The 11,613-nt window shown below is 41.3% G+C and overlaps 1 protein-coding gene across 2 annotated transcripts in view; it reads right to left on the bottom strand.

Annotated features, from left to right (window-relative positions):
• Nucleotides 1–11,613, bottom strand: part of Urgcp (upregulator of cell proliferation) — a 47,552-nt gene that overhangs the window by 31,484 nt on the left and 4,455 nt on the right. The window contains exons 1-2 of one of the 2 annotated variants that reach the window (XM_027388197.2): nucleotides 6,636–7,291; nucleotides 6,280–6,398 (exon numbers count right to left, since the gene is read on the bottom strand). The gene's annotated coding sequence lies outside the window, so the exon portion shown is untranslated. Of the gene's footprint in view, nucleotides 1–6,279; nucleotides 6,399–6,635; nucleotides 7,292–11,613 lie in introns of those variants that run through there. The other variant, XM_027388198.2, reaches the window with a different exon arrangement.

Genomic DNA, 11,613 nt, shown 5'->3' with positions numbered 1-11,613 from the left:
ACTCTGCTGGTGGCCATGAAGGTTGCAGAGACACCCCCCACCCCCCCATTACCCCACCCCCTTCCCCCTTTACAATCTGATCTACATAGTGAATTCTAGGCTAGGGAGGGATATAAAGTGAGACCCTTGTCTCAAAAAAAAAATAATAACAGAAATTAGTAAAACAACTCATATTTTCAACTTAATTTTATATATATATACATTTTTTTAATTTTATTTATTTATTTTTTTTATTATATATACAGCTGTCTGCCTGCATGCCAACAGAGGGCACCAGATCTCATTCAAGGTGATTGTGAGCCACCATGTGGTTGCCGGGAATTGAACTCAGGACCTCTGGAAGAACAGTCACTGCTCTTAACTGCTGAGCCATCTCTCCAGCCCATATTTTTATTTTTTTATTAGTTCAAATTAGGAACAAGCTTGTTTCACATGTCAATCCCTTCTCCCTCTCCCTCCCCTCACCCCTCCTACCCCATCCCAACTACCCCCTACCCCATCTACCCTCCACTCCCCAGGCAGTGTAGGGCCCTCAACGGGGGCTCTCAACTCAATTTTTAAACTTTATTTAACCTACCTGGTTCTACCTTTAGTGCTAGGATTGAAGAAATGTACCACCACTCCCAGTTTTTTGTTTTAAGATTTTTCTTCTTTAAAATTGTTGTTAATTAAGTGTATGTGTATCTGTAATGTGGGCACATGATTGCAAGTAGCTGTGGACTCAAAGACGTATTATGCCCCACTTGACCTGGAGTCTCAGGCAATTGGTTGAGAGGTGCTGGGAACACAACTTGGGTGCTCTGCAAGTAGAGTATATGTTCTCAACTGCTGAGTCATCTCATCTTTCAAGCCCTTTTGTTGAATTCTTCCCCCCCCCATTTATTTTTCTGTGCATATGAATGTTTTGTCTGCATGTATGTCTGTGTTACCATGTGTGTACAGTATCCACAAAGGCCAAAAGAGAGCATTAGATCCCCTGGATCTAGAGTTAGAGATGTGAGACATCCTGTGGGTGCTGGGAACCCAACCCAAGTCCTCTGGAAAAGCAGCCAGTGCTCTAAATTGCTGAGCTAGCTCTCCAGCTCCCTGTATTTGCTGCATTCTTAACGGTGACAGAGCTATTTTATACATTTCATGTAGAGTAAAATGAAAAAAGAATACCTTGGTATTTGGTAAAGTGTAGTATTCTTGTAATTGACAAATAATATTACTTACAAATATATTAGTTATCTATTCCCAGTCTCATATTTACATGGCTTCTTTTCTGACATTTCATTTCACTTGAAATCTTTATATGTGAATTGTCTTAGTTTATAATAAGTAATTTCTGAGTTAGTGTAACATCTTAAATAAATATATATAATCTGTAATCAAAATAAATCAATTAAAAACACTTTTACTCACTCCTTGCCATGCCAAGTGTGCTATGAGATAAACTGACATAATTAAGTAACTATCACCATTTTCATTTTTAGAACTTTTTCATTATCTGGAACAACTTATTCTTTAGACAATAACTCTCCATTCCCACTTTCCCTACCTTATAAGCTCTATTCTGCTGTGGCTATTTCAATGTTCTCTCTCTCTAGAGATCTGTTTAATGAGATCACATCTGTGCTTCATGACCAGCTAATTTCACTTACCACAATGTATTTAAGGTTCATTTTTTGTGTTTGTCTGCTCAGACTATCAAAACTATCAACAAACTGGGTGCCAGAAACAACAGGGATTTTTTCCTTGAGGTTAGGATAATCCAAGATCTATTTACTGTGATTGTTTTCTGGTTGGACAGTTGATCCTTGTGTGCTGTAGAGCCTTTTCTCTGCTTATGCATGAAATGATGAGAACAGGCATTCTCTATGGTATCTTCTTGTGTTTTTGTTTGGTTTTGTCTTTTTTCTTTTTTTAGCCTCTCACATCATTTAATTTTTTTATGTGTATGGGTGTTTTGCCTATATGTATGTAGTTGTATCACATGTGTGAAGTACCTATCGAAGTACCTGTGGAAGCCTTTGTAATATGCCATAGGAATGCTGGGAAACAAACCCTGATCCTCTACAAGAGCAGTGTCAAGTTCCAATTTGCTGTTGCTTTTTAGGAGCAAAAAATTCCTCAGGCCTTTCTTTTTCACAAGTTAGAAGCTTTGTTGGGTGGAAGGGTCTTGCTATATGGGCATGACTCCCAACCAATTCACAACAGGCCTCTCTTTAAACCTCTTATCTCTTTCAGGACAAGCCTTGGCTCCAACATTAAATTTCCAATTTTTTACTTATAGTATACATTTTTGTATGTCTTTTTGTCCCATTTGTTTTTCACTGTGCACCTGTATAAGAACAATTACAAATAACTACACGACAAAGTCAGAACTAGGCTGTCTAGAAATCTCTACTAAAAAGAAAAAAAAATTGAGTGCATTACTTTCAATTTTGTCTAAGGCAGATTCTTAGGACATAGGCAAAAAGGAGCTATATTCTTTGCCAAAATAGCACAAGGATGATCTCTAGAAGTTGCTAATTGTTCCCCTCTGAAACATTGTTAGTGGGCCTCCATAGTCCTCATGGCTCTCTAAGCACCTACTAGGCTTGTTAAGCCCCGTTACAGCTCCAACTATTCTCCCAGTACTAAGTCTCAATATCTTCCACATTCCTCCAAAAAATAACATAGTTGGGCCTGTCACATTAATATCCCACCCCTGGCAGTAGCTTCTGTCTTACTTTTTTTATTTTATTTATTATGTATATAACATTCTGCTTCCAGAAGAGGGCACCAGGTCTCACAATGGATGGTTGTGACCACCATGTGGTGGCTGGGAATTGAACTCAGGACCTCTGGAAGAGCAGTCAGTGCTCTTAACCTCTGAGCCATCTCTCCAGCCCCTTCCCCCCCCTTTTTTTTTTGAGTGAGAAGTTTTATTAGAAAAGAGAGGGAGGGGGAAGGAAAGAGAAAAGAGGTAAAAGGGCACACAGAGAGAGAGGGAGGACAGAAGAAAAGAGAAAGACAGGAGCAGAAAAGAGGAGAGCAGGGAGATAGAAGAGCTGGAAAGAGAGCAAGAGCTTCTGTCTTAATTTTCTATTGTTGTGATAAAACAGCATGACCAACACAACTTATAGAAGAAAGTGTTTATTTGAGGCTTATAGTTTCAAAAGGTTAGAGTATATGACTGTCATAGCAGGGAACATGGCACTGGAGCAGGAGCTGAGAGCTTGCATCTTTTGAGGGATGTCCAGGAATGGTCTGTTGAAACCTCCAAGCCCAGCTCCAGTGACACCCTCCCCTTCAACAAGGCCAACAAGTTCTACCAACTGGAGACCAGGCACTAAAACATATGAGCCTATGGGACCATTCTCATTCAAACCACAAGCAGCAAGTGCTTTTAACCATTTCCCATCTTTCCAGTCTATCTTCTTTTTTTTCTTTGCAGATTTTTTTTATTTAAATTAAAAACAAGCTTGTTGTGGGGCTGGAAAGATGGCTCAGGGGTTAAAAGCACTGACTGTGCATGCCCTTAATCCCAGAACTCGGGAGGCAGAGGCAGGCGGATCTCTGTGAGTTCAAGGCCAGAACCTGATCTCCAGAGTGAGTGCCAGGATAGGCTCCAAAGCTACACAGAGAAATCCTGTCTCAAAAAAACCAAATAAATAAATAAATATAAACTACTGACAGCAAGACAACATTTATTCTCAGAAAACAATAACTTGTCAAACACATGAGAATTCAGTGTAGTAGATGCGTCAAAATTTATGTTAAGACATCTATAATCCCAGTACCTCTTGGGAGACGGAGGCAAGAGAATCAGGAATTCAAGGCCAGCTTCTGCTACATAAGGAGTCTGACGCTAACATGAAGTATATGATATATGAGACTCTCTCAAAAAATAGCTGGTGAGATGGTTCAGTGGGTAAAGGCACCTGTTGCCATGCCTATCAACCTGAATTCAGTCCCTACTAGGACCATGTGATAGTATAAGAGAATGTACTGCCATAAGATGTCCTCTGACACATGGACCCTGACACACATGGTTCCTGCCCTAACCCCAACTAAACAAATAAAATGTTAAAAAACAAAACCTTACAATCAGAAATAATTTCAGATAGCTTGAATTAATATTTTAAAAGCCAACTAATAAATTGATTTATTTAATTTGTAGTGCTAAGATTGAACCAAAGACCTTCCTTCCATATGCTAAGCAAATAGTCTGCTAAGCACAACTGAATGCTTTATTAAACCTTTTAAAAAGATTATCTTATGTGTATGAGTGTTTTACCTGCATGTATGTCTGTATACCACATGGATACCTTGGGACTGGAATTACAAGCAGTTGTGAGCTGCATGTGGGTCCTGGGAATTGAATCTGGGTCCTCTGCAAGAGCAACAGTGCTCTTAACCACAGAGCCAACCCTTTAAACCCAAATTGTTCATTTTTAGTTTTTTGTTTTTTTGAGACAGAGTCTCTTGTGTAATAGCCCTATCTGTCCTAGAACTTGCTCTGTAGACCAGACTGGCCTCGAATTCAGAAATCCATCTGCCTCTGCCTCCCGAGTGCTGGGATTAAAGGCATGTGCCACCACTGCCCAGCTATTAGGCCCATTTTTTAAAAAAATTAATCTGGCCCTTAACAACTTGCTCTAAGTCAATGATGACTTTGAACTTCTGATTCTCCTGCCTCCACTTCCCCAGTGCTGGGGCTACTAGCAAGTACCACCACAGCAGATGTACGTGTTGCTAGGAGGTGAAGCTAGGGCTGTATGTGTGCTAGGTCAAGATTCTACCAATTGAGCTGCATCACCAGTCCCCAAAGTTGTTTCTTGTGGCTAGAGATGTCTAAGATAGAGCATATACTGCTCTTCCAGAGGACCTGAGTCCAGTTCCCAGCACCAATATCAGGTAGCTCACAGCAGCCTGAAACAACTCTAGCTCTTAGAAGAGCTAATGCCCCTGGCTTCTTTGGGCACCCAAATGTATGTGCACATAGACCCCTCCCCACACACATATACACACACAATTAAAAAACAGGTTTTGTTTCTTGAAAAAAAATTGACATTTTGCCAAACTGACAAAGGGGGGGCATATACAACTAAATTCAGAAATATTAATGGAGGCAATGCTATTAATCTTATGGGAAAAGATCAAAAGAAGAATTGAACACCAACAAATTAGATATACCAGATGAAATGAGCAAATTTTCAGAAATATAAATTATTTTGAAGTTATTAGAGTAAAGAGTATCACTAGTATGCAGACACATGAGCCATGGGGGACATTTCACATCCAAACTATAACATAAACCAAAAACACATAAGCCATGGGGGACATTTCACATCCAAACTATAACATAAACCGAGTAAAAAAAAAAAAGTCTGAAAATATGGGCATGCAAGATGGCTCAACAGCCGGGTGTTGGTGGGGCACGCCTTTAATCCCAGCACTCGGGAGGCAGAGGTAGGTGGATCTCTGTGAGTTCGAGACCAGCCTGGTCTACAAGAGCTAGTTCCAGGATAGCCTCCAAAGCCACAGAGAAACCCTGTCTCAAAAAACCAAAAAAAAAAAAAAAAGATGGCTCAACAGGTAAAGGTACCTGTTCCCATGACTAAGGACCCATATGGTAAAAGGAAGAACCAACGCCCCCCCCCCACCCACACACACACACAAACACAAGCTGTCTTCTGACCTTCATGGACATGCCCACACAGACACATATATAAATAAAAGAAAAATCCTGAAAATCTAAATGACCCTGTAAGAAGTAAAAACATTGAATCACTATCAAAAACTTCCGAAGTCTAGGATCAAATGTCTTCACTAGTGAGTTCTTCCAAGTTTTTAGAAAATTAACACCAATCCTGCTTTAAAAGCAGAAGAGAAAGGATAGGCTCCTAATTCAATGCATAAGGCCAGCATTACTCTAATAACAAATCCAGGAAAGAAAGGGGTTGGTGTTGAAATAAAGTAAAACTAGATAAATAAAGTAATCTACTGACCAATATCCCTCAGAATTTAGCTACAGAAATCCTGAAATGGCCAGCACTAAGAGGCAGACACAGGTGAATCTCTGTAGGCCAGCCTGGTCTACAGAGTGAGTTCCAGGACAGCCAGAACTACACAGTGAGACCCTGTCTCAACAACAACAACAAAAAAAGTGGTTTTAAAAATGGTCTAGGTCGTGGCAGGAGCTCAGCAGTTAAGAGCACACCACAAATTTTCCAGCGATTCTCTACACCTACATCAGGGGGATCAGTGCCACCTTCTGGCTTCAATGGGCACCTGCACTTGTGCACATACCTGATTCGGGAGATCCTTCTGTGTATATGTTTGTCTTATTGGTTGGCGAATCAGGTCACCATGTGATCCCAGGAAGACGGGATGCATAAGGCCAGCCAGCATCCTCGGTAAGATAAGTCCTTATAAAAATATATAGATTAGTAGTTGTGGTTGATAATTAAGACTGAGCTAGCAAATAAGAAATCTTAGTCACTGGCCAGCAGCACTGTAACTAATATAAGACTCTGTGTGTTATTTGGGGGCCCTAAAGCAGCGGCAAAACCCAGGCAGCTGGCGAAAAGAGTTATCGTTACACATACCTACACAAACATATATATAGTTTTTTAATTAAATAAATATGGGCTGGGAATACCTACCATATGTGAGGCTTTGGGTTCAATCTCAATCTCTCTCCACCTTCCCACCGTCTCTTCAGGAGTAGTGGCTTGCCTGTAATCTTAGCACTCAGAAGGAGGCAGAAGGATTATAAGTTTGAGGCCAACTGGGGCTACATAGTGAAAACTCAGGGAGGGAGGGAAGAGGAGAGGAGACAGAGAGGAAGGGGGGCACAAGCAAATTGAATCCAACCTCATATTAAAGGGATTGTATACTAAGCTGGGGATATACTCAGTTTGTAGACTGCCTATAGAGGAAAAAATAGTAGAATAATTTTATCTAAGGAAAACATTGGAATGAAATAGTTGTTTTCTATAAGTACCTAAAACTTGCAGAAATCGTTTTCTGTAAAGCTGTTTTTCTGAAGGAGCTTTACAGCCTTTGCATGACTTTGGTCTGGCACACCTGGATCATATTGCATTATTGGGTACTGCAAACAGTACGCCATAAGGACTAAAGTTGCAGGGTGTGATGTTTTCATTCAGAAAACATATAGATTAGATCAGGGGCTTTGGTATGAGGAACTTGTTTTACCCAAAAAACAACTTTGTAGCCAGGTAGTGGTGGTGGTGGCACACACCTTTAATCCCAGCACTCAGGAGGCAGAGGCAGGTGGATCTCTGTGATTTTGAGGCCAGCCTGGTCTACAAAGAGAGTTCCAGGACAGCCAGGACTGTTACACAGAGAAGCCTGTCTTGAAAAAAACAACAACAAACCCAAAACTTTGTGTAACAATCAATAAATAAGCCTTTGCACAGCTGTTCTGGGTTCAGTTCATAAAAACTGTTCCTCCCTGCTGTCAGAAAGCCTCAACTACTTTCTGGAGTGACCCTCTTTCTTCAACTGATCCTCAAAAGACAGAACTAAATGGTGGTTCACATCAGTAATGCCAGCACTCAGGGGGCTGAAGCAGGAGGACTGTGAGTTCACACCCAGCCAGGGCAATACTTAGTGAGTTTGAGGCAAGTCTGGACTTCCTAGTGAGACACTGTCACAAAAAAAGAAAAGGAAGGGAAATATGGGGAGGAAGGAAAAGGGGAAGAGGAAAGAGGGAAGAGAGAAAGAAGAGAGGGGAATAAAGAAGGAAGGAGAGAGGGGAGAGAAACCTATTTTAATCACTTCTATAGGGGTTTAGTAATAAAGGACTAAAAATTCTATCAAGGCAATTAGATACACATACAAAAACAATTTACAGAAAAATAAAATGCTTACAAATGGGGAAAACTGGATGTGGTAGCAAAGCCCTGTAATCATAGCACTCAGAGGCAGGAGCAGGAGAATAAAAAAGTTCATGGTCATCCTCTACTATACAGTGAGTGCTGTAAGCATACTATGCCAGAAACAACCATGTATCTTTCTATGGTGTCGAAAGTATTGGCAAATTCACAAGATTCAACGGTTTCGGCGGCAGCCAGGTAATCCTGTTTACCTTGGGTAATCTGGTCAAGGCAAATGCAGGTCCTTTCATCACAATATTTTTTTTTTTTTCCTGTAGCATGCATGCATATGTGTATATGGAACCCTGATGGTGATGCTGGAAATGAACACCATCCATTATTTTTATTCAAGGAGGCAGAGTCTTCTCAATCAAACCCCAAGCTTAGGCCAATAGGGCTAGTGTTCCTAGTTGGCTTATCTGTGCACAATCTGTCTCTGCCTTCTGAGGCTGAAATTACAGTTGCAACACCCACTTGACATTTATCTTGGTTCTAGAGATCTGAATTCCAGTCTTCAGACTTGAATATCAGGCACTTAACCACCGAGTCATCTCCTCAGCCCCAATTATTCCAAACTTAATTACTAATATTAGTCTGACATCACATAGCACACAGTAAATATATCTATATGCATACATATATATATGGTTTTCAGAAAGAATACAAGGAGGCTACATCAGAGTTCAAGTGGGCCGAGAGAAATGCAAGTAGAATCTATATTGCTAACATAATGAACCCAACCAACCACTGGTGTGGTGGTCTGAGTAAGAATGGCCCCCATAGGCTCAGATATTTGAATGTTTAGTCAGGGAGTGGCATTACTTGAGAAGGATTAGGAGGAGTGGCCTTGTTGGAGGAAGTGTGTTACTAGGGGTGGGTTCTGGAGTTTCAAAAGCCCAAGCCAGACCCAGTCAATGTCTCTCTCTTCCTGCTACCTGCAGATCAGAACATAGACCTCTCAGTTACTTCTCCAGAACCATGTCTGCCTTCCTGCCACTGTGCTCCCTCCCTGATAATGAACTAAACATCTGAAATTGTAAGCAAGTCCCAATTAAATGCTCTTTCTCTTGTAAGAGTTGCTTTGGTCATGGTGTCTCTTTATAGCAGTAGAACACTGACTTAAGACAATGGAAGAAACTGTTGTTGACAGGGTTGAAAGTAAAGCTGCAGAGTTCCAGCTCCAAGGTCAAAGGCAGAGAACTAGTTCTCTATATTTCATACCCCAAGGATAAGATGACAGGGTAGGCGGATCATTGCCACTAGGTGTCTACCACTTTTTGAGGTCCAGGTTGAGGGAATTACAACTTTTCCCCAGGCTAGCATGTCAGATAAGTTCTTGGACCTGATTTATTTGATATGATTTTAATCTGCCCACACACCCCAGCATCTCCATTTACCCCAATAAATTTACAGAATCGCCCCATCTCTTTTTCCAGGAGTAAGTCATTAACTAGTCTGTGCTCCATGGGTGGTACCCACCCCTGTTGTCGGCAGATGGTGGTGTTTATTTGTACATCCAGAGCAAGATCCTCCAACTTCAAAATCAAGTCAAAAGCTGCTTATAAAATGCTCTCAGGGCAACCCGCAGGCTGTGCCACTGTTTTACATTATATGGGATGACTTAAGAGTACAACCATCTCTCTAGCCTCTAGAATGCGTTTTTTGAGGGGATGACACACCTTTGTCTTTTTGCACTACTGCTTGCCTTTCCAGCTTTTCACCAGGGAGCACTGGGAGGCGGAAATTGAGGAGTTACAGCTGCCCAACCTTATGTGTCTAACTGCCAGAACTGTGAATTAAGTGAAAGTTACACAAGAAACAAAAACTGGCTGGGCAGCTGGGCATTGGTGGAGCACAAGGTCAGCCTGGCCTACAGCATGAGTTCCAGGACAGGCTCCAAAGCTACACAGAGAAACCTTGTCTCCAACTACCAGCCGCCCCCCCCCCAAAAAAAAGTGGCTGGGCAGTGGTGGCGTATGCCTTTAATCCCAGCACTTGGGAGACAGAGTCAGGCAGATCTCTGAGTCTGAGGACAGCCTGGTCTACAGATGGAGTTCCAGGATAGCCAGGGCTAGGCAGAGAAACCCTGTCTCAACAAAACAAAACAAAACAAAACAATAAAATAAAATAAAATAATAAAATAAAATAAAAAATAAAAACCGGGCCTCATAAGTCTAGCCTGAAATCATATTTAAGATCCCTATACCTCCACTTCCTAAGCGCTAGGATTCCAAGCATTGCTGTCGTTTTGTTTCTATGATAAAACACTGACCAAAAGCAACTTATGAAAAGGCTCACTGACTTAAAATTCCAGGTCACAGTTTATCACTGAAGGAAGTCAAGATAGAACTTGAAGGCAGGCCTGCTTGCTCTTCCACCAAGCATTATCTCCAATCATGGAATTTACTTCATAAAGAAATAAGGCAGGGACCAGGGAGGTTGCTGCTTGTTAGTTGCCACACTGGCTCATGCCTAAACTTTCTTACATAATTGAAGATCACCTGACTAGAGAATGGAGTTGCCCACAGTAGGCTGGGCCCTCCCACATCAGTTATCAAGACAATATCCACAGGCCAAACTGATCTAGATAACTTCTCAACTGAAGCTCTTCTCAAGTGATTCTAGTTGGCTTCAAGTTTATAGTCAATGCTAACCAGGACTAGCATGCCCATCACCCTGGCTCTTTTCAGCATCTGCATCTCTTTAGTTGCCCTGGTATCTTATGCACACATACTTTTCTTATATTTTCCACATTATCTATTAATTCTCAGAACATCTTTAAGAATTTATCTTTGAGAGGGCTAATGAGATGGCTCAATAGGTAAAGGAACTTGCCACCAACCAAATTTAAGCATGCTGACCCAAATTCAATCACTGAAACCCACATGATGGAAGGAGAGAACAGACTCATATACCTACCCATACACCCATCCACAAATAAATAAATGTAACTTTAAAATGTATCTTTTTAGCAGCTAGGAGATGGATCAGTAGTTAAGAGCACTGACTGCCCCAGCAAAGGACCTGGATTATACTTCCATCACCCATTTTACTAGCTCACAACCATCTATAACTATAGTTCCAGGAAATCCAGTATCCTTTTCTTGTTTTCTCAGGCACCAGGCACACATGTGGTACACAAACATAATGTATACATAATTAACTGTTTTTCATGTGTCTTAGTTAGGTTGCTGTGAAGAGACACCATGACTATGGCATCAACTGTAAAGGAAAACATTTTTTTGTTGTTTACATTTAATTGGAGTGGCTCATGTACAGTTTCAGAGGTTCAGTCCATTATCATTATGGCAGGAAGCATGGTGACATGAAAACAGACATGGTGCTAGCTACATCTGATCTGAAGGCAACAGGAAATGGACTGTGACACTGGGTGTGGCTTAGATACATATGAGACCTCCAAGCCCTCCTACACAGTGACACACTTCCTCCAAAATGCCATACCTACTCCAACAAAGCCATACCTCCTAGCAGTACCACTCCCTAAAGCTTGTGGGGGCCAATTACCCCCCCCAAAGAAACTACCATATCATGTATCTTTAAAAAAATGTAATGGGGGCACACATTTGCTTGCATATATGTATGTGCATGCCTGGTGCCTGTGAAGCCAGAAAAGGCATTAGGATCCCCTGGAACTGGAGATAAGTATGTTGTGAGCCTCTGTGTAGGTGCTGAGAATCAAACCTGGGTCCTCTGCAAGAGTACCCAGTGCCCTTAACTACTA

This window comes from Cricetulus griseus (genome assembly GCF_003668045.3).
Source record: "Cricetulus griseus strain 17A/GY chromosome 1 unlocalized genomic scaffold, alternate assembly CriGri-PICRH-1.0 chr1_1, whole genome shotgun sequence".
Classification (NCBI taxonomy): domain Eukaryota; kingdom Metazoa; phylum Chordata; class Mammalia; order Rodentia; family Cricetidae; genus Cricetulus; species Cricetulus griseus.
Note: the sequence above shows the minus strand (reverse complement) of the source record. Positions and strands in the feature narration are given on the sequence as shown.